The sequence below is a fragment of the Oreochromis aureus genome, linkage group 10 (assembly GCF_013358895.1).
Source record: "Oreochromis aureus strain Israel breed Guangdong linkage group 10, ZZ_aureus, whole genome shotgun sequence".
Classification (NCBI taxonomy): domain Eukaryota; kingdom Metazoa; phylum Chordata; class Actinopteri; order Cichliformes; family Cichlidae; genus Oreochromis; species Oreochromis aureus.
In genome coordinates this window covers 12,776,271-12,800,952 of record NC_052951.1, presented here as the reverse complement: position 1 = coordinate 12,800,952, position 24,682 = coordinate 12,776,271, and the positions used below count along the sequence as shown (strand labels likewise).

General features: G+C 38.7%; 1 long non-coding RNA gene across 1 annotated transcript in view; it reads right to left on the bottom strand.

Moving 5' to 3' along the window:
* Positions 1–22,658, bottom strand: part of LOC120442202 — a 38,435-nt gene extending 15,777 nt beyond the window's left edge. Inside the window, exons 1-3 of the long non-coding RNA XR_005614568.1 lie at positions 22,340–22,658; positions 19,056–19,218; positions 5,438–5,495 (exon numbers count right to left, since the gene is read on the bottom strand). This is a non-coding gene — a long non-coding RNA (uncharacterized LOC120442202). The remainder of the gene's footprint in view (positions 1–5,437; positions 5,496–19,055; positions 19,219–22,339) is intronic.
* Positions 22,659–24,682: the final 2,024 nt, after the last annotated feature.

Sequence of the window (24,682 nt, the reverse complement as noted above, 5' to 3'; positions counted from 1 at the left end):
CATACAGCACTTATTAACATCTATGGGGGTGTAAAAAAAACATTTATTAAAAGTCCCAGTCGTTTTGATTTTCCTGTTTATTATGTTCACTTCATCATCCCACCTATTTGCGTTTGTTTTGTGTGTCACGTTCAACGCACGTCACCTGCACGTAACTTAACAGTCACCAAAATTCGAATCTAAATATGGCAGAATCTGAAAACACACAGCAGGTCTGGCAAATTCTTAAAGCAGAGAGGTTTACCCTCTTAACAAAATTAATTATGCTTAATTTTGATAACTGTTTCTCTTAGATTCAGGACAGGTGACAGGCTCTCAAAGACCAATAGACTCCTAAATCTAGAGCGTCTTTCTAGTGTCTTTGTTGACAGGCAGGCGTCTCAGCCTCTCACAGTCAGTCATTATTGCTTATCCTTCCATGCACCTCCTCTTTGCCTAAATTTGGGCTGGCTAACCCAGATCCTGGCGTGAAAACCTCCCTTCACAAACCTGTGGGTGATGTCACAGACACTGCATCTTACAGCGTGTGGTCACGCCTTTCACCTCAAACAAGTTGCTCTTTTTCATTTTGGACATCACTCTCTGGAAGCTGACCCACTGAGTCATTTTAATAAACAACAAGCGGATCACCCTAGTTTGGAAAATGCCAAATATTACACACACATTACCAGACTGTTACACATGTCTGCTGTGGAGGAGGGAAAGGAGAGCCAATAATCTGAACCTCTGAAATGACAGTAATTGGTCAGGAAGAATGAAAGCCAGATTAAGACAGCAAACAAGAAGCAATTAACATTTGCATGCAGGATTCCCCTGCCTGACCGCAAGCTAAATTCAAGGAGAATCACGATAATTATCAGTAGCAGACTCCAAGTCATCCTTCGCTATTTTTATTCAACAAATAGGAACAGCCCTTTAATTCTAATTTTAAATCATTCACACATCTAAGCTTTAAGGCATATAGGTATAGTTGATGCCACTCAGCCCTATAAAGACATAATATAGAGTAAAAATGGTCTGTAAATTGTCCGGAAAATCTCATTTCATTTTATATGTTGTATTATTTTGAAAAGGAAGTTCTTGAGATTAATTTATTTCCTATAGGGAACTAATCTTTAAAATCTTTAAAACCCATTCTTCTGCATGTGACATGTTCAGAGTAACATGTAAAGTTACATCTGTGTAGCTGACATATTCTCCCTCTCTCCTGTAGGACTTTTGCATGCAGTCTAATCATTTTGATACGCCGCATTTTGGAAATAACAGCAGTAGTTCTCGGCAATCTCACTAATTTTCCTCTCTGTTTCACCTGACTTTTACTTGACTGTCTAATCCTAAAATATAAATCACTATTCACCATGTGGGCCAGTACAGTACTATTTTTTTTCTTCTTCTACTTCAATTCTCTTGGATACATATTCATCCACAGTTAACACTAAAAAAGCACAATTGCTGTCTTTTTCAAATGTAGGTGAGTAATTCGCCTGAAAGATTCAACACCGCACATCTCTCTTTAAAACAAATGCTTTTGTTTCCAAAGCAATAAATCAGACCACTTGTTGGGTGTGTCTTTCCAAACACGTGAGACATGACTCTGAACAGTGGAAAGCCATAATGAGCAAGCAAAATTCTTCAAATTTAGCAATCAAGTAACCCAACTGTGTGCTTACGGCACTAGGGTGTGTAGGCACCACTGTGGTTTCCTGTTCTATTGTGTCTCTATTTGATGACTCAGTCGCACTTTCACTTCTTGAGGCCACATGAAAAACACTGGTCATTCAACCACATTAACACCGCCCAAAGAACACTGAATCATATCCTCGATCACTAAAGCACATAGATTTCCTAATCTGGAATAATACGGTATGTCTTTTTTGAGAGTTGAGAGTCCATACAGGACTGTGTCCACTATTGCCTTTTCCAGTATATTCAGACGCTCAGGCACACAAATAAAACAGAAAACACACACACAGAGTACCTTGTGAGTCATGAACTGTGGCTGTAAGGCTTGGAAGGATGGAGGGAGGAAAAAGATACACACAGTGAGTCGAGCTACTACAGTCTGCAGGCTCTCACAATGCAATTTTAAAAGAGCTGATCATCAATGTGAATACTGATGCGGTCACGGGATAAAATCAAAAACCATGTTAATTTCTGATCGGTACCTGAATACTGAAGTCACACAGATATGCAGAAATCATTAAATATCAACACGTTCTGAATGAGAGACTGCACTGTATATACAGACTGTCCTGTGATTGTTTTACCTGTAAAATATAACAATGTTGCTATGAAGCAATTCAAGAAATTTATTTTCTAGATGAAAAAAAGAACTCAAATTGTAATTTTGTAGCCCTTCATTTTGAACGGATTATTTACAGTCTGTAAATGAGTCATGTAAACATGCAGAACTGTGCAGAGTAATGAATTCATGCTGGTCTGCAGAAACAGTAACGTAAGATATTACAGAGAGGTGAATCTCTGCTTAAATGACAATTTAAGTAAGAGACTAGGAGGTGTTTTCGATCTTTTAATCTAACATTTTAACTTTTTAAATACAAATGTTTTCAATACACCCAGCACTAGATCCAATGGTGAATAAGCCTGTGAGTGCTTTCCCATTAAAATGTAACAGAAAGAAACTGGTTTGGCTGAAGCAAACTAAACATGGATCTAATAAGCAACTTTTTTAGAAGCTTTTTCTTTTTTTAAAAAAAAAATCAGTGCTTTACCTTTCATATAGACAGAGAAAACAACACGCAGACAAATAAACTTATATCCTGGGGCCCAGGTACCACATGACCTTTTTCAACGTAAGTCTTCAAGCACAAAAGGAAACAGGAATATAAATATGGTTGTTCGGAAGATGATAATATGTCACTTAAAAGTAGATTTTATAGGTTCTGAACCAAAGGATTATTGGACCGGCTGTTGTGACTTTCGTCCCAAGAACTGAAACTTTGGAGGTTTTTTATAGACAAAAAAAAAAAAAACACGGACATATCGTGACTTTAAAGTAAACCCTACAAGGCTCATGGAAGGAACATTTTTCCAAAAAGCCAGGATAACAAAACAAAGAATTCCGAAACACTGATAACCTGCGTCAAAATAACCCAGTCATACATGGTCTAGACTATTTTCACTGAGTAACAGCTCATGAAGCAAAAGCAAAATGCTTCTTTTTTTTTTAATTTTGTCATATCTCAGTGTTAAAAAATTCATTAAAAATAATCCTTGACCTGCATCCTGATCCAGACTCACAACACAAACTAATTACTTGTTTGTTTTTCTAACCACACAGCTGAACTTTCCACAAAAGTTTGTTGAAATTTTATTTAACATGTTACATTAATATTCAGCTAAAAACTAATATCAGAAAATATCCTTTTCAAAGGTTATAAAGTCGGTGACCACACGAGATCACCTCTCAATAAAGCGCGTATGCTCATACTGCTAATGTATTACATATTTCTGAGTAATAAAAAGCAGCGTTGATTATTTATTACTTTTTTAAAATATTGTACTTAAATATAAACCGACAGATGCCAACTAGACCACACCCTACTTACATATCACACATCACGTTGGTGAAAAATAAACGTGTATCCATCTGGTTAAAACACAAAAATCATTCGAACACAATCGGCAACCAGCACTGCAAGATAAAAACTCAAGACAACCACCTCTCATCTAAGCTCCCAGGGAATATTGACCGATAAGGGGACTGTAACATGTGCAGTTAGGGGCACACTAATAGAGAGGTCCTCTGCCGGCTGGACACTGATATGTGGCATGTGTCTGCAGCCGTTAAGACGGCACTGCCACGCTGTGTCAGACAAGGTAATAGACCTTTTACTGCGGTAACTGACTTTACAGACTCTAAAGATAACAACCTGTATCCTGGGTTGATTCTTTAGGACGGCATTCCATATATCTGAGGTGGTGAATATACCTAAAGGCCCCACAGATGAAAGCTTTTCTTTCCTTTATATGCATCATCATTGCTGGGAGACAGTTCTCTTTTTAGATCCAGATAAGCCAAGAGTGAATCCAAGCTATGAATGAGTGAATGATAACCAACAAAAATCAAAACCAACCTTTTCAAATGTCTCAAAAGTGAAAAGCAAACCATGGTGCTTTAGCCACTGCAGTCAAGAGCAACAGTGTGACAGGGATGTGTTGCTCATATAAGCCTATTAATAGCTGCAGTGATTACTTTCAAACAATGTAGCATAAAACCAACATTTTGCTATCATCTACAGGCCTTATATTCAAAGACAGTATTGATTATGAATAATCCCATCTAGTAGTGCCATGGTGAAGTTTAACGTGCTAGTTAATAACCGCACAACTTGGTTTGATTTCAGTTTTGCAATTTAGCTGTGACTTGCAAAACCTGTGAAAGCACAGGACACCAGAGACACCCCCCTTTTTTTAACGGCTCCTTCTTCCTTTGCTGCAGTGTTCTCTGATTGGCTGAATACATGTGTCAAGTCACTTCAGTGCTGTCAGAATGAGGACTGTTATTGGCTGGTAGTCCAATCCCCACTCCATCCATCTCCTCGGGCCAAGGCGTAGATCAGTAGGCAAGCAGATAAGTGCGTCAGGTGGGGCTGCAGCCGCTGCACTCCTGAAGAGGAGAAGGAGGCACTCCGGCCCACGCCAGGTAACAGAACAACAGCATGGAGGCAGATGAACGGCCGAATGATTTTCAATAAACTTCATTCACAGGTGGACCGAGTGTAAAGGTGCAGTGGAGGACTGAGGCACCTCTGCTAAGATTTTTCAAGGGCTGTAAATTCATCCACAAAGAATTATTAAAATGGCAAAACTAGGTCATGTGAGGATGAAATATATCTTTAGGGAAAAAGTTGAATTTGTACTAAGGGGTTACCTCCCCTACGATGATCCCTGACTAGCAGTCTAACAAGAGACACATTTATTTTAATCTATAAAGCGCTTTTTCACACAAGTCAAAGTCACGGCCTCTCTCGAGTCTCATTCAGCCATCTCTCTGACTCTACAGTTTCACTGACATGTTCCACACTCACTTCAGGGCAGCACATCAAAGCCCAACAGTGTGAGCAAAGCTGGCTGCTTCACACAAAGACAACACAATGACACTGCAGTAAAGAAAAAAAAAGATTTAGGTCATGTCAGTGCTGTGAGTCACTTCTTGTGGTCTTCTGCCATACACTGTTGACATAAATAGCATCAGCACCACACAGACACACAGACTATCACTCATGCTGAACTACTGATATGAAGTGGCCACAAACAATGATTATCACATCACACAGACTTGATAGATAGGAAAAGTAAATGGGAGTGGAGTCTTTTTCCAACAGGGATGTTGTTTGTGGCGTGCATAGCCGTGGGTGTGACTTCCACCTGCAGGCCAGCCCAGGAAGTGAGGCTCGATAAGGGCTCAACTTACCGGGTGGGGGGTAACGCAGTTGGGTCTCTCCATCCATTCCAGAAGTTCTTAAAGCCACCTACAGAAGGGAAAAAAATAATTATTAACAATGATCATTAGCTCATATGCAGAGTAGGTAGTTCCAAACCAGCAAACTTTGGCTATTAACAGTCCTGTGACGTCTTGACTATTTTTTTGTTGCTGTGCTCCACATACGTCAGTGCTCATAAGGAGTCTAACCTTCTGATCAGTGCAAGAGTGACTGTTTTGCAGATTGAGGTCAGGATTTGGCTCGGAGTGTTATGTAACCTGGTATATGGGCCAGAATAATAGTATTACATATGAGCGCAGTTCAAACGGGAGCCACGGCGGTGAAAGGGAGGCTGATGCAGACTGCGGCAGTGTCTGTGTTTTTAGGCAATGGCTCAGTGCTCACAACAGACAGACGTGCCCCAGAGAGTAGTCTGAGCATTTTTCGTCTTGCCTTGTTTCATTTCTCTCCTTCCACATCAGTGTGCGCTCACCTCTTTTCTCACCCACGCGTGGCTATTCTGTTCCTTACATTTTGTTTCCTAAAATTTCTTGATGTTGCCGTAGCTGTGGTTTAACGTTTTCTACTTTTCCCATTCGGTCTGTGATAAACTGCCTGACCACAAGACAGACAGTAGCTAGATGAGACAAACAGACAGATAAATAGATAGATAATCTCTGTAGCAGGGATCTCATTAGGGCCTTGTCAATCTCTCATTGCCACTTTTGTTTTTTTGTTGTTTTTTTTTCTGTCTTGCTCTAGAAGGGTGGGATATCCGCATTGGTTGCTATGGCACCAGACAGCTCCTCATTTCCTCAGACAACGGCTAACTGTGATTGTGTGTGTGTGAGTGTGTGTGCGTGTGCGTCTGTGTATGTGTGCATCCACATGTCTAACTGTGTGCACAAGTAACGCATACATGTGTTAGGCCTCTCGTGTTTAATGTGACGAGTTGCAGCAAAGCGATAATCATCACTCTGCTTCTGCAATCAATTACAAAATCCACTTAAGATTCATAAACCATGACATATAAGCAGCTGCAGCTCAGCTTCATGCTACGTTTTAACTAGGTCTTCCCTCTGACTGACTTGATTTATTCAAGGGATCTTAGCGGGGTTACAACTCGTGTGTGACTGAGAAACAGAGTGAATTTCTGTTAGATGTGGCTCTCAGTGTCTGTCTTGCTTTTCCTCTGCTGCTCAGTACTTTGTCAGATGTAAGTCTGTTTGACTTTACAAACCAGCATCTTAGAGCCTTCATCCTTGCTGACCTGCTCTTTCACCTCAATTTGCACTCCAGCAGATGGCAGTGTCTGCTTGACACTGTAGTATACGCCTCCCAAACCACATTTCACTGAATGTTTATTTAAAGCGGGGAAAGAGTTTAATCAGAAAAACAAGCTTTCACAAAAGTAATTTTTTTTTTAAATTCATGTGGTTCTATTTTCTAACAAAAATTGAGGTCAGCGTTATCAGTTAGCGAACTTGAAATAGTGACTGGTAAGAGGAAAGAATGTCTTAGAGCTCCTTAGTGTCAGGGACAGGCTTATTTTACAATTAAATTTTGCAGTTACCAAAAAAAAGAAACAACTAAGCCTGAAAATATAGGACTGAACAGTATACCCATGATTATTTTTTAACTCTACAGGAACGAAGGAATAAAAGGAGGACCAAGTACATTTAACCAAAGAACAAGGCAGCCTGAAACCCGAGCTTGATGTCCTGACGGCTGGGATGGCAAAGAAAAGAGCCACTTGTCTTTCTGTGTGTGTCCGTTCACGTACGTGTATATGTATATGTGAACAGGCTGCGGTGTTGGGTGAAAGAGGTGTGTTTTTTCCACCCTGAGGGGCCTCAGACTAGGGTTGGGCGAGGCGGAGCTCTGGGGAGGCGCAGCGTGGGGAGGGCTGCTTTAACTGAACTCAGTGCACTGTAACAGCAGTCGGGGCGGGAGGTCACAGAGTCCAGCATTCCTCTAGAGCGTTGTCTGTTTACATGACCGCCGCTGCCTGGGGGAGGTGGCAGCTCTGCATAACTATAACATCATATAACTCTCATCGCTTGCCTATATGTCCATCATCTAGCAGAGAGATAAGAATGCCTTATTCAGTGTTCCTAATGTTGAAATCTGTTCAGGCTTGAGACTTCAGTCAGCCACTTCATTCTGAGTGTACAAAAATGTCTCCAGTCACAATGGCTTCAAAGCACACTCAAACCTTTGTTTGTGCAGTAATGGAGGCACAGTAATATGCTTTCTTCTCTCTATTTTGCATTACAGGCAGATATACTTCAACAAGCGACATTACTGCATGTAGTTAGAATGACCTGTGAGTTAGACACAATATGCAGTACCTGTACTGCACGCCAGCGACTTATAGAGCTGAACAATTGTTAACATGTTTAACAGATAATGCTGCAATGCCTTGTGGATACTTGAGAATCCAGAGCATGAAACACATTTGAGCTTAGCCATCTGCATTTTATTAAAATTTGACTGACTTGTGTTTCCTCAGGCAATTGCACAATCCCTACAGTCTTTGCTAACTGGGACTGATTTTAATTGTAGTTCATTGCTTAAAAAAGGCTATAATTCACATTTTTGTCATGCTGAGAAAGCAAATTCTGCATATTTTCTGTATAGGAATATTACACTGTGGTTAGTGCACCACAGGGCATGGAAAAAAAATGTGTGTGAAAATGTGAAAAGCATTGCAGAGCAGGATTAAGGGGCCAAAGATGAGATTATGTCAGGTGGGTCAAAGGACCAGCTCAGCCTACTCTCAAGTGGCTGAACTTATCAGGTTATTTACGTGGAACAACTTCGACTTGGTTGGCTTGAGTTGCTGCTGGCCTCTCTGAAGAGCTAATGCGGGCTAAACTTTGACTGTAGCTCCTCTGTGCTGCTGCTTTTCACAACCCAGAGCCTAGAAGCCAGCTGGTCAGCTCCAGGGGAGCACAACAGAGATGGGGAGTGACATCCAAGCCCTAGAGAGACAGTGCTCTGACTGTACTGTGGACTAGGGAGGGGGAGCATGGCTGTCAAAGGCACCATTGTTTGACAGGCCTGCATGGTTTCACGTGCAGCACATGATTCTCACTGAGGGTCTGAACTATAGCCCAGTTCGATCTAAACTGTCCGGGAGGATGTAGTTGTGGCCTCCCGGGCAGGTTAAAGTGTAACTGTGTCCGTGTTTTCTCAGGAAAGTGTGTTTACCTAGAGGACCAACATGGAGGCCCTTTTGTTTAACTAAGTAGCGAGGCTCGCCCTAAAAGTAAAGCTCTCTGAAATACACAGGAATCAGGAGGCCCTTCGGTGTTCCACTAACTGGTTGGTAGGAAGTATTTTCTTGACTGTGTGTACTCAAATGTTTGTTTGCACGTATGGGGAAAAAAATGAAGTCACATGCACAGACAATTACATGTCAAACAAATCTATAAAGTATACAAAGGAGTACAAGCTGAGATTTTTTTTCATCCAGATGAATCCAAACAGCCCACAGTGAAAGGGTACACAATTCAGAGGTACCAGTCTCATTTAGAGACCAGAACAGCTGCAGCCAATTAAATGCAAATAATCAGGCAGGCTTAGAAAGAGGATATTCGGGCATTTTTAAACACTTGGCCTCATTCTTAATAACTTGTAGCCACTCAAATATTGGGTCCAAACAACTTTGCACTTGGTACCAAACTAATCAAACCACTTGGGTAGGCTGTGTGATAATGCTGACTTAGCAGGAGATATGGAGAAAAAAATATAGGTAGATAAGACATGAAAGCGAAAAAAAAATGTGATAAATATCTCTAAATAACCAGTCTTTTAATCTGAGAGCTTCAAACAAGAAATTCAAGCAAAAAATAAATTGAATTAAAAAAATTATGCAAACCCAACATCATCAATTGAGTACATTCCTCGCAAGACATAGTATACAGAAATGAAGTTGTACTGCATGGGTTCAATCAGTAGTAGCTCAACAGTTTTGCGTACATAAGACATTTTATCAAATGAGACCATTTATGGCACTTAGAGCATAATTTCAGGGAAATAACTGGTGAAAATGCTACTTATGATTTCAAACCAAAACAGCACACCCTCCCACGGACCAGGTAAGCTGTGCAGTATGCGTTGCCATGTCTTTAGGCTCAACATAGCTCACTGACTCATTAACCTCACTTCACAGTACAGATGGAGAGATCATCGGTTAGCAGACGTTTTGATATAACATGTATTAAAACTGATCCTCAGAGAGTGTCGAATTATCCACATATCAAAATTTATGACAAACCAAGTATTTCACGAGATATTTAGCTGCATAGTCACCAAGCCATTAGTGATGAACCTCTGGGCCAACACGTACACATTTTCATATCAATCCATCCAACAGATGTTGAGAGGGTGGACCAACTCTGTAAACTCATTTACAAATGTTTATTTTGTAACCTTTAAGTGGTCCGACTGTTTTTTAGTCATCGATCCAGCTGTTAACAATAAAACTGCTAACACAGCACATTAATGTCTCAACAGGTATGTCCGAGCACAAGTATGTTTACTTTGTTTCTCTCTGCCCCTACCAGGGATCAGCATACCGACTGCTGTCAAACACAAACAACAAGCCACTCCAATGATGGAGGAGGGAAAAAAATCTCACATATCCTTGAAATACTTTTCTTCCTTTCAACAAATAAATAAAGTGCGAAAAGTGGATAAGTGGTGGTGTGAAAACATGCTTTTTGGTGAGTGGGACATAAAAAAAAAAATGGTTTTAACTTATTCAGTACAAATTATTATCCTGTCCCTGAAACTGTAGAAAACATTTGCCGTGAATTTATTAAAGATTCTTTCTGGCCACCAGAACAAAAAGGACAAAGAGCTTTAATTTTAGAAGAAGTAGACATGATTTATTTTGAATTAAAAAATAAATAAATTGATAACACTTAGAGGAAATACAAAAGGTAATAATACCTGTTTTGCCTTTTTAGTTTTCAATTTTAGTTTCTGAAATAATGCTAAGTTACTTCAAAGTACTATTATTATCTCTTTAATGAAACTAAAGGCAGTGTCTCCGGCTCCGTTTAAAATAATATTCCACCAATCAGTCGATGCATCTTAATCTAACTAAAAGCTTTTTAATGCTGCACAAACCACCCTTTGGTTGTCAAGCAAAAATGTGGTTTTCACTTTGCTAGGCCATCGTAACACTGAGACCAGTACTGACTGCACAACTAAAACCTTTGTGGCTTTTTAAAAACCTTATGCACCAATATAAAAAACAAAAAAGGAATCCCAAAGCAAATTCTTCAGACTGTCACTTTCAAACCAAGTGTGCAAACTGAAAATGTGTACGCCATAGGTCTCATAAGGTCAACAAAAATGACCATGATTTGTTACATTACAGCCATTATTTCATATACAGGGACATTAAATTGCTTGCATATAATGTTCTGATCACAGAGAGGATAAATCACTGTTTGTCTCTGTGCTATCAACTATCCAATAAAAGCAAAACTGACTAAAAAATAAGTATAAAGATCATGTTTTAAGCAGCTAAGTGGCAAAGCTGGTTTATGTGTTCTTTGAGCACACAGATACTGCATTTCAAAGGAATGGTTGAAAAGTGAATGCTTACAAATGACCAAAGAGTCTTTTACTGAACCAAGTGGTGCTCCTATTATATTTTGTCTGTTTTAAGTAAACTCCAGGAGAATATTGTGTTAAAAAATGTTCAGTTTGACTGAAAACAATATCAACTCTAAATTCCAACATGTGCCACTCCACATGTAGTGCTGCTTTTAATCTTATAAATCATCTAATTAAACTGTCTGCATATGGATTGAAATCATCAGCCAGTACATGAATGAAGAGTTAGTAATCCAAGAGACAGCACATGTATTTTGTTTAATGATTTACTGTCAAACATTAAAATTATGACAATGTAAAGTTGATCAGGGCAGCTATTTAGGACATCTGCTATAACCTATGCATTGCCATGTATGCAGATGACAGTACCACTTTTGTATCTGCTGATAATTAGAAAGAATTTCAGAAAAATTATTTGCTCCAGACCAAGAGCCTGGAGCAAACTGTTATTTATAACACACTTTATATGCATGTGTAATGTTGAGACTGACCTTACGGATACTGGGTGAACAATCTTCAATATGTATGTTTATGTCATCTATCCACATATTTTCTTCCACTTATTTCATTTTCACATTTTGTTTTGTGCTTGATTTTAGCAAAAATGAAATTACACAGATACAGTTTTCAAAGTATATATAGCATCCACAGGTTCTTCAAAGTAAGGATAATCTTTGGAAATGTACACTTTTGTGTTTTTTCTCCAGATAGCTTGCACACTCAGCAAGGGCATCCTGCAGGCAGATATAATGCCTCTTCTCTGGCCCAAGGGTCTATATTTCCACTCAAGATGCTGATTCAGCCCACGACACACAGGCTTACTTTGAGAAATAGACAGTAAAGGAAAAAGAAGAAAGTTTAATTTCATAACCTAGAGCAGTAAAATAAGAAGGTCGTGGCAAATTGATTAACTCTTCTACTGAACTTATTACTTACTGAGAATACACAGATGATTAATAGCTGCTTTATCTAACGATAAGCTTGTAAAATTAGCAGTAAACACCCTGGTAGCTCACATATTTAAAAAACAGACTATTGTGTTAGTTCATTAGGTCATGTGACTACATTTTCTTTGGATTAAGATCAGGACTCTGATTTTTCCTATGGTTTCCTTTCAACCATCTTGCTCATTATCCTGCACTGCTTCCTCAACATGCTATAAATTTTATTGATATAATTTAAAATGAATTGCTTCCTAACTGATGCAAGGTGTCCAGGCTCTGAGATATCAAGGCAGTCGAAAAACTGTGACGCTCCCAGCAACATGGCTTGGATGTGCGAGCAGGATTTTATGTGGTGCCTTTTGCATCCATATCATAGCTTTGTGCATTTTTGCCAAAAAAGTTCTTCAACTTATCATCCGTCCACAGAAAATTTGTGGAACATTCTGTCTGTCTTTTACAAACTTGAGATATGCCAAAATACCTTTTGGTTTAAGGTACCAGTGTTTTCTTTCTCTTAAAGTAGAATTTCATTCTTAACGTTTTTCTTGTAGTGGTTAAATGAGCAAATGATTTATGAAGTTGTACAGAATTCTGCAGGTGTTTTGATGTTTTTTAGTAAGAGCTGCACATTGTGTTCTTGTGTTGACGTTGTCCTTGTAGCCATTTTGACCCCAGGCTTTGACAGCTTTTCAGACTTTTTCCATCTCCTTAATACTTTTTCTAAAGAACTGTAAATGTTTTCGTAATTGAATTCCATCTTAGGAACAGAATTAGTTTGTAACTATTTGTTGTCACTGCGTATTTAATAGAGACATAAAAAATACAATTAGTTGCGAAGCAATCTAATCATACAGTGCTGTGTCTTGGGGATCAATGATGGTCCAGATAATCACCAATCGCTTGTCAATCATGGCAACTTTTAAGCTTGTTATTCTATTATTGTATTAACCCTTTCATGCATGAATTATGACAACCTCAATCAGGAGTTTTTTCTTAAGTATTTTTATTCATCTTTAGACATGAAAAGATTATTAAAAATACTTAAGAAAAAAACCCTGACAGGGTTAAATAACAATAATTACAATGACACACATCATACATCTATAGTAACATTAAATGACCAGTGGGTGGCAGGGTATGGAGTGACACATCAGTGTCCAATGTAGTGGTTTATGTGCAAGTATACCATCAAAACTGACGCAAATACAAGAAAACAGCCTTTGAATAGCTGCCCACTGTAGTGACCACTATGTGTGAAAGGGTTAATTTAACAGATTCATATTAAATGTGCCTCACGTATATTCAATGAGAAGAAAATAAGAGAAAACATAAGGTGTGTGTTTTTGTTAGTTTGGTGTGGTGTAGCCAGTTACCTCTTCTCAACTTTTTGTTTCACTGCATATTTACCAGTAGAAGACGGAGAGCAGGAGAACCATTTTAATTATAATAGACAGTTACTCCTAGTGCCCTATCCCACTTTAGGTAATATGAAAATTAAAAACTTTAAACTAGTAAAGTTAAGTCACTACAAGTTATGTACAAGTTACAAAACAGAACCAAAGAAAGACTCAAATTAAGTTGTTAAATGTTGTTTCAATATACAAAGTAGTTCACAATTAATATGTATAGAGATCTATATAAAATTCTTATGCAAAGATGAACAATAGCCCCTTTAAAACAAAGGGGTTTATGCACTGCAATCCTACTATAAAATCCTTCTGTACGTAAGTGTCAGTCAACGGACTTTTTTTTTTTTTTTGCTGACTAGGCTAATAATGTCCTCGATTCAGTCAGCTGAGAAAGAGATGCTCTTCTGTTTTTCTTACATGTGGCACTAATGCATGAGCATCATGGACATCACTTTAGTCACCGTTCCTGTTTAAACACTAGACAGCTGAGCAATTACTGAAGCTCCTGCCATCCACGCTCCAATAGTAAACCCTATTTCAAAGTTACCTAGTACTTTTCCTATTGCCATCCTATATAAAAATCAATCATGCTGGGTTTGACCTCTGAATAATTGAAAGTTGCATAGTTCCTGTTATGAACAATCAAAAACCAATATTTTTTGTAAGACTGTAAGACTCTGTCTGTCTGTCTGTCCTCCTACATCATAGCTCCATATGGGGAAAAAATGCTAGACAAACTGAGAAGTGCTTCAGACGTTGCAGAGGAGTTACTAATGTTCCTGTAATTGCTCAGACAGTCTGAGGACATTGCATAATGTCAACCTATACACTGAAGACACAAACAAAGACCTTGCAGGTTTGGTCTCTGCTACAGAATATGAAGAGACATCTGATAAACATTAGGAGAACAATCTTTGGTCAGATGCAGATGAAACCAAGATAAATTTGTTCGGTTCAAATGGGATCCAGCATGTTTGAGGTGGGGAAAAAACAACCACAGCGAGCGCTCAGGGAGAGCACTATCCCGCAACTCAAACACAGAGGTGGTAGTGTGACTTTATGTGGCTTCACGAATGCACCCAGAATGTCTGTGGATACACCAAAATGCTAGCTTACAAGATTGTTTCCTTCTGCCGGAAGCATATGTCCTGAATCACACAAGAGACTCTAAAGAATGGAGAACATTTTTCTTTTAAGTAAAAGCTGTCACCCTGAGAATGTTGCCCAACTTGAAGAACAACTGGAAGAATGACAGAATCTCTGTAACACCAGTAGTTTCCATAGCGAGGAGACTGATGTATTAAGAGCAATGTGCAATAACTTTTACATGGCTTCACTCTGTTATACATTTATCCCTGGTTCAAAGTTGTTCTCTATGTAAATGATTTCTCTAAGTTATAGTAAATGAGCTGGTTCTTATACAGTGCTTTTCTAGTCTGAGCACTCAAATCTCTTTGCACGCATTGCCTCATTCACCCATTCACACCCATTTATACAAGCACTTTTTCTTTGCTTTTTCTCACACATTCATACTCCAATGTATCAAATGCATCCAACTTGGGGTTAGTATCTTGCCCAAGGATATTTAGCAATCAGACTGGAAGCAGCCAGGGATCAAACCACCAACGTTCCGATTAATGGACCTTCCGATTAAAGTCTAACGCTATTGGCTACTAAATTGTACAATGACAAATCTGTCTATCGTTTTCTTTTGTGTGGAAGGCTGGAGGCTATCCCACTCTGAAAGAGTGTTTTAGAATTATGAAGAAGACTCACTAATTCTTCACTAACACCTAATCTTCACCAATCAAAACACAGGTGCAGTCAGTTCATTTCCAGGTGAAGTGCAAACAATAAAATATTGGTACAATTAGCAGTAAAGTTTGTGTTGCAAACATTAGTAAATTATTTGTTGGTTTAAACATTGCTCTCCATATATTTTGTGCATTGAGAAAAAAAGTCTCAGAAAAAAATGTGCTGCTCAGAAAATCAGTTGTAAAATTCTCCAAGTTCCCACCTCTTACACGGAATCTCGACACAGCACTCTCTTTGTAAAATCAACAGTATTTTCTTTTTATGTTCGTTTTTTTTTTTACACCAAAACAAATTTTTGCTTTTTGCCGTATTAAGAATCTAACCTTAGAGTAACTTCAAAGATTAATATACTGAAAAATCTTGACCTACCTTACTCTATAGTAAGGCTGATCAGCAGGACACACAGAGCCAACTCCATACTGCATGATAGTCACATCAGCTGGAGTCTAGGACAGCAAAAATCTTAAGCGTTCACACCTGAGGGGTGCTCTGCATGAACTGCTCTAGCTCCTCTAAACCCCGCCCCACTGCCACTTGTGTTACCTGAGGAGGATCAGGCAACATCTGGATATGTTCTGGGGGCTGTAATTTTAGAAGCTCTTAAACAACCTTAATCCCCTCACAGTGTGCTATTTATTTTGGTCATGTTCTTTCGTCAATAGCCAGATTTTCTAAGAAGCAGGCAGCATTTCAAAGGGAATGACATACTGAGGCCTAATATACCCAACAGATTGGAAACAATAAAAGCAGTCATTTTTTCCAGCTAAAGATTACTAACCTATAGGTACATTTTGTCTGCTTCATCCAACATTGCAAACAGATTTGTCTTTTCCAAGAAAGTCAGCTGAGTTCAATATATCACAGCGTACTTGTTTTTCCAGTAATCACCAAGAAATTCAATTAAAAAGGAAAAACTTCAATATTACAGAGAACTGTAATTAAATCCCACTCTACAAACTTTTCCTAGCTTAAATACACATTAACCCAAAACAAAAAGTTCTTTCTCAGAAGCAGAACACAAGTCATCAGAAAGATCCATAAAAATGATTTCATTGCAATTCATCCCGCAAGCTGCCATAATGACTAAATTTACCACTTAATTATGCTCTAATTGGGGGATTTTCAGCTTCATTACATAAAGGGGGGCTATAACTTGAAAGGAGCAGGAAGTAAAAAGTCTCATCTAGTCTGTGTGTTACCAGGTTTTTAGAATAAATTCAAAAAAAGCTAAAGCATTGGGCCACACTTCTTAATCTTTGAATTCAGGTGTTTTGAGTCTTGTTGCCACAGGTATTGTTAAATCAAGCACCTAGCCTTGCAGTCAGCCTTCACAAACATTTGTGGATGAATGGGTCGTTCTAAAGATCTCACTGAGTTTGAGCGTAACAGGATTTAACAGTTACAACAAGTCAGTTTGTGAAATTTCTTCCCTCCTAGATATTCTGAGATCAGCTGTAAGTGGTGTTACTGCAAATAAGAAGAGTTTTGGAACCACAGTAACTCAGCCCCAAAGTGGTAGACCACATAAAGTTACAGAGTGAGGTCACCGAGTGCTGAGGCACATAGTGCGTAAAAGTTGCCAACACTCTGCTGACTCAATAGCTGCAGAGCTCCAAACCTCCTCTGGCATTAACATCAGCACAAAAACTTTGCACATTCATCACTGCATGGGTTTCCATGGCTGAGCAGCTCCCGTAGGTGTAATGTGTAGGCAGCCCAGTACTTTTGTCCATATGGTGTATATTATTAGAGACATTGCAGCAAGGATATAGTGATGTATTACTTACTCCATATCAAGTCATCATTTAAAATTGCCAATGTTTTAAGAATTCAACTAAGATTTTCATTAAAATCTTCGTTTAAATAAATACACAGCTTTCCCATTTGGCCTTAAAAAGGGTGAAGTAGAGCAGGGGTCAGTTTACAGCAACGACCACGTGGTGAAATGAGACAAAAGGCGAGACAAAACAGCCAGACAACATATTTGTGAAGAAACCAGTTAGAAGTCAAACAGGAAGAGAGAGAAAAGGAAGAGAAAACAGAACATAAAGTAGACGGAGAAAGAAATGAGATCGTCAAAAGAGCGAGGTGAAGAGTGAAAAGGGAATGCAAAACGGTCATATTTTACAACTGATAGCAGGCATGTGGTGTGGCAGGCACACGAGGAGTTCGTTTATTAGCGTTATTCCTTTTAAGAGGGCTTGTCCTAAAGAAAAAAGAGCAGGTTCAGACCATTCATTTCAGCCCACTGTCTTTACAAAGCATGATACTTTTATTTTAATCAATCCATAGATCTGCATGTAAAAAAAAATCACTGCATAAATAACACCTAAAGAACAAGCAATCAGCAGGAGTGTGTCTGTGTTCATATAGTCAAATTAAACCTATAAAGTCGGAATGGGATTTTAGCATTTCTTGTGTCGATTACTCAAGCTTTAACATCCAAACAACAATTTTATAAAATTCATGGCTAACAGCTTTACTTGAGCAAGACCTAATCTTACTCTTTGTAAGTGACTGCACACACTTCTATGCTAGGCTGTGATATGAAAATAACAATTAAAGCTTGACAAGTCTGACAGCAGCACAATTTGGATTAAATTAGTTTTGTTCATCTTAATGAGATGAAATGACAGTCATTGCAATCGCTTTGTTTAATGCAAAGAGAAGCAAAAAAAAAAAAATGATATGACATGTTGCATCACTGCACAAATTTACGAAACATTACCTCAGCAGACACAAGGAGCAGGGAAAGTAAGAAAAGTAGATGAAAGGTTATGGAGGATTACAACTTGCACAATAGCAACAAATAATAATTCACACGAAAAGTGTTACCCTTCAAATATTTGCTCTCTGAGTGTCATTCTGATGTGGAGGAAACTGATGATGCTACAGATGTTTTGTGTTTAGTTTTCCAAATACATACATCAAATCAACCACATTAAAAAAATATACAGGAAATCTTTTAGGGAAGATTTAGGTAGAACATCAAAGCTATTTGTCCAAAACCCCCAGGATTATATTTAAAGAGATATATGTCCCACATATGCAACCAGCCAAGCAGAGGTTTTCATAGACACTAATGCGTTGGTTGGCCTTTGGTTTGTTTAGGGATTACCCTAAACCGTTTAGTGAAATGGTGTGTGATCACTGCCTGATACTGTCTTTTCAGACCTAAGCCTCTTGCTGATTACCGCAGGAAAAACAGGTGCTCTGTCACATTCTTTCACCTTCACCTAAACTTTAGTCTGTGACGGTGCTTTCAGTTTTTACATTTCTAGGGAAAAAAGATATGTCCAGATATCCTTACAGCCCTAAAATGATTTGACCTGAGACAAACACTTGTGATGGGTACTTCATACATTCTATAGAATTGCTTCACTACTGTACATCTATAAGAAATAGTCCTGTCTCATAGCCCACACAGTGTACTGAGCAAACACCTTTAGTACTTGACAGTTTCACAACAACAAAATCATTCCAAATAACTTAAGTAATCTCTAACTGTAATATCCCACTATAATTAGATAATTAGAGAAGACAAGTGCACTTTATAACTTTATAAACATCCAATTTGTAGCCAGTAACGAGGCTGACTCCACCACTGGCTGTGGTGGTGTGACCTTCAAGTACGCCTGTTATTATTTTCCACAGAGGTCAGCAGCTAAGAATGTGAAGCATGCAGAGCCTGAAAGATCCCTTTCTCTTCCCAACAACCCCCAACACTGTTTTCTAATTTTTTTTTACTACTATACCTATACAGTACCTCCATTTCTGTTTGAAACCAAGCACATTTTGAAGCATACCTTGACGTTACTCCACCATCCTATATGTCCTCTCCTTTTTTCTTCCTGTCCTACACTTTCAGCTGCCTCAGGTTTGTAGCACACCCTATTGTGAGCACTAAATAGGATGTCATGGTGACGCCGGTCAGTATTTTGAAGAACAGTAGCAAATCATTGAAGAGACCTGAGAAAAAAAATAGGAGAGCTATTTTAATCTGTTTCCCTGCAGGATATCCTTGGACAGCATGTCAAACAGAATCACACACAACAGACATTAACTTGAGTCGAGCCATTCTGAGTGCATTCAAGCTCATGGCATTCACGATCTTTAATTATGCATCTCAGCACTGCATGTACACAGAACCTAGAATTCATCGCTTTTAATCATCCTTAACATGACTACTTCTTATCGTTTTTGTTCTGTAAAGCACTCTAACGTAGAGGTCACTGGTAAGTGTACAAATATAATGTAGAAAATTTCAATGAATCCCCACAAAATTTCAAAGAAGATAAACTGAGTGGATTCTTCACACACTGCTCCTCCCAGAAGCTGATTTCAGCACCACCAAGTTCTGGTTCTTCCCTCATAAACACAGAGACATTGAATATTTTAACATTATATGAACGTTACCTTGCTCATTAGCTTAGCTACAAACATTAAGTCCTCTCTTTGGTCTCTCTGAACAATCCAAGAGACTCACCAGTTTTTAAATGCCACTATGTTGTTGATGGGTTGTTTTTTTTATTTCCCATACCAAAGAAGCATCAATTTACATGACATTTAAATTTAAGATTAAGATTAATATGTGTGGGGTGTGCTTGAGAAAAGATGTGCATGTAATTAAGAAAGTAAAGTAAGAAATGGGTTTGGCTGTTCAGCATCATAATAAAAAAATAAATAAAACTACCAACTGTCTTTCTCTGAATCTGAAAGTTATATGGAAGAACAATGTACAGAATTTTGGGAGAAAAGGCAAATTGAGTAGCGTTGCATAGTCCTCTATTACAATGCTGAGTCAGATTAGGCTCATACAGCAAAACTGCCATGACTTTTAAGCAAATGTTCATCACCATATATTCTCTGAAATGCATGGTTGTGTAAAATATCTGCATTGAAAATGAAAATAAAAATGATTAAATCTATTACAGTGGTACCTTAATATGTCTCAGCTCTTTCCCACGTAAACACAACATTTGACAACCTCCCCAGTACCCATAATGATGAGTTTTGACACCTCAGTATATATCATTATGACCATTAAAATAGTTTCTGGATTTTTCTAAGGGTATATAGGCAGAGACTACCTTCACTATAACTTCTGATTCAAACCCAGTCATTTTGGTCAATAAGCAGCCCTCAAATATGACCGAAATCACTGGGTTCAGAAAAGAGCTTCAAGGATGACTTCAAGTAGGCTCCCAATGGATAAAAAATAATGTGTTTTTATATAAAATAAACGTTTAAGGTCAACACACCAGAAAAATGTCTATAGAAAGAAAATGTTGAAAACCATGATAATTCATTGTGTAGCCATAATTAACAAAAAGCTACAGTAGGAGCGTTGGAAAAAATAGCCCACCTTGTGATGGAACAATCTTCAGAGAAGATATCAAGTAAGAGCTAAATTAGTGTAGCTGTTAGCCACCTTTAGCATCCACAGTTCCTTTGGAAACTGGGGTAAGTTTCTGGACACATCACTCACAATGGTTTGCTTCATGGTGGGCAAGAGGAAACGGTGCAGCTGCTAGCAGGTGTCACACCAGGAAGGGGAAAAAAAGACAGTTCTGGAGAAGAGACTTAATATGCTCGAGGCACCCAAAGCTTATCTACATTCACATGGCTAGCTAGCTATCTCATGCTAAGAGCACCAAATGAGTCTACATAGTCTCCACTTAATATCCTGGGTCCTGGTCCTTCAAGTCATGCCCTATAACTTAACAATAGAAACCTGATTTAGCATTTTCCAGGTACTGCACAAATTCAGTCTTGGCTTTTCAAAAGTTTTCCCAGTATATTTATTTGCCATTTTCCAATTCCATGACCAAAAGTTTTCTGTAACCATATGAACCCTACCTAGGGGTGAAACAATATCAGCAAGGCAATATCAACTTCCTTTGCTTCGGCATTAGCTTCCTCCTGCTATAAGTTATCAATATACTGTCAACAAGCAGCATCAATATTTTAAACAGTCAGGCGGTCTAACCCATTACCCCAACAGTTTTACTTAGTCACTACTTCATGACTCCTCGTGATGGAGCTTATCAAATGAATGAATTCACGGGGGGAAATGATGTGTGACACCGAGGAAAGATCAAACTCACACGTTATCAAAACAAAATGCACAGACACACCGAACTGTAAAGAACGAATCCTTAATTCCTAACTTTTCCCACAGATATCAAAATCCATCATATGTGATTGTTTTGGTAAGTATCAAGTATTACATAATTAAGGGCAACATATTAAATAACTGTGCATAAAAGACAATTCAAAAACATGATGCTAAACCATGAGTTAACTTTAATTTTTCGTGCCACCTTCTATAGTCATTGCTGCCACGTTGATCAATTCTGCCCTTGTCTGCTGGCATCCATTTAAGCTACCAATAATGTTTTACACTATAGTCCTTAAACAAGCAGCAACATCATTGGAAAAGTTAGCAAAGCAGTTCTCTCTGATCCACTCCTGCTGTGATATCATGTCATTTGTGCTCATGGTCAGGCAAGGGCCATTTTTACAATGCAGACTGGCCCTATGGTGAAATCTCCAAATGCAGATAATCTAGCAACAACACTTTTTTTTTTTTTTCGCTTTAAACATGTGAGCATCATTTCAGTAAGGGTTAATGGATTAATGTTTTTCTAGTGAACTGCCTTAATTTAAGCCAGCAGGGGTAAATGCTGTCTGCTCTGGAGTGAAGCCATCACATTGTCCTGTTGCGTGTGTGCAGTTCTTTTTTAAAACATTTTTTTTTACCTCTGGACATGTGAGATGTCGCAACAAATGAAAAGCAAAAGAAGACATATCCTGAAAGAAGCAGAGCAGCTAAGATTAACTACAAACTAGACAACACAACATTCAACACACACCCACAAACGTGTTGGCACACACAGATACACAAAGAGCACAAACAGAAGCTCAAGTCAAAGAAAAGTGTATCGCTGCCATAATCCTGTACAGTTTACTGAGGTTTGTAACAGAATTTGGAACAAAACTAAACAAAAAAAACAAGGTGAAAACTTTCACAGTGATCCTGGCTCAAACCAAACAACCTGAAGTAACTTTAGCTGTTTGTGAAACTTACCCTTTTCCCCACAAGTCTGCTTGTTGTCAGTCTTTCATTCCAGCTAGGCAAGTTTGTTCCTCAGATTTCTTTCGTCTCAAGATGGAGGCAGAAACTCTCCAAACACCGTTCCTTTGCTCTGAGTTTTTGTTATTAGCAGGTCCGGTTCTGCTTCTCTCCTACTGACTGCTGCATGAGCTGCTAACATGACAACACTGATAAACAACCAACTGGAATGACAGACACCAGTGCTCAAACACACAGGTGCACGCAGACTCCCAGTGAACACAAACAGAGAAGGCATAGACAGCTTAGAGAAGCACAGTATAAAACAGCTCCTTTGCCAGCAGTTCGCCCCTTGTGTGGAACTCCAACCTTACTCCACCTACCTCCTCCTCCTCCCCCTCCACGCACCTCCCCTCCCTCTCTCCTAAACAGCTCCAAGACACAAAGAGAAAGGGGCTCAGAAGTTTCTTTTTCTTCAGCTTTTTCCTGTTAACGGTTCAACGCACAATACAGAACTGTCGTCTTTTCCTGGTAAAAAAACAACAACACCGAACTGCTTCTGTACGACAAAGCAGAGCAAAACAGTGAGAAATGTTTGTTTTATCCACACTTGTTTAAAAGTACGATCCTCTTTATTGACATAAAAATCAGAAACAGTCAAACTGAATGTTCACGAGTGTTTTAAATCATTAAAAAAAAAAGCTCAAACCTTGTGCTTGCGTCTGTCTTTTCAGTGGTGCAGAGAAAAAAAGATACACACTTTATATGCACAGAAATCCTTTAGCTGCTCTACTTTAAATAGCCCAGATTTCATGATCCTTTGACACAAATTTCAGGTGACTCATCACAGAATGAATGAAAAATGTCTGTGCAAAGCAAAGACCTATAAGCACGGCCATATGTCATATATTTCACATGCTGCATTAATCCTGGCAAACAGCTAGAAATGTCTTATATTAACTGACCTTTCTTATGACTTTTTAGTACGACTGACTATAGTTAGTAACGGCTTGCATTGTGTGCCCAGTAGAGCAGATGAGAATGCTCGCCGTGATGATGGTGACACCTGTTTTAATAAATCAGTCAAGGTGAAGACTTCTGGAAATGTTTTTCTTGGGAGGGATGCTGCTTTCAAATAGCTTCTGCTAGCTCTCAAAAATGCTTGTTCATATTAAAAAAAGTTATTTATTTAGTACCACTATGATTGATGATGTTTGCGCTTAAGTCCATCCACATATCCAAAGTCGATTAATAACTGTACCCCACATTGAGAAGCACTAACACTAAGACATCCGTCAATCTGTAAGAAATAAAATGTCAGCGAGGTCTGACATCTTATTTCTTACAGGAGATCCATGTTTTTCTCTTCTTGTACTCTGCATGCACTTCAGCCCATCGTGATAATGTGTTATGGCCTCACTTAACTCGTGACAGCTGTGTCCAACCTTATCGCTGGTCAGAATGACTAGCTCTGCAGGAACTGGTTGCCTAATCCTAAACTTGTGCTTCTGTGTAAAATTGACATTTTCCTGTTTATTTGCTAGAGCTGCTTTGCTCGAGTGACAAGCCAATGACTTCACATTTGATGTCATGCTGTCAAGCGTAGTACAGAAATAAAAATGTTTTTTATAATTCTTGGTTTTGTCATAAACTAGCCAAGGCACTACACAGAGCAATGGTTTTGACTCTTTTCCAAACTGACTTAAAGGACAGCTATATGTCAGGACCCCCAGTATTCTGCTTCATGTTATTTCCAACATGAAGGCCCAAGGACTTATGACAGCCACTTTAGATTCCTCTTACATGCAAACTGCCAATACTGTTCTGCAATGTGTCTGAAGACCTTCGATGAGTAGAACAAGGAGGCAGGAGCCATTGTCAGAAGTTGCCAAGAGACACCTCTCACAATGACTCTGCAATCCAAATTGTTTATAAAAAAGACCAGCAATGTAATTGTGGCACATCTAACCCAGAGTAAATCTACATTATAATCAAGCCCATAAATATTCATCAAAGACAATCTTTTTCTGTTATTTACAGATCACCTTAATATTGGACTGTGAAAGTCTTCATAGCACTTATCTCTAATGGAAGAAGTCACAAACCTCTGTTTTAACTTCATTTTAGGATTTTTCAGCTTACCGTTTGGGTTTTAAAGCTGGCAGCTCCACAGTTTTGATTCACTGCTCCCCCCCAAAAAAACCCTGTTTTTAGTCAAAAAGCTCTGGAAAACACTTTAAGTGGTCTGCTAAAACAGCACACAGTCAAAGCAGGAAAACAGCTTGTGAACACAGTGGAGCATTTAGCAACTGAAGAGCAGGATATCTCACACAAGAGTGAGTTGAGTTTAATTTGACA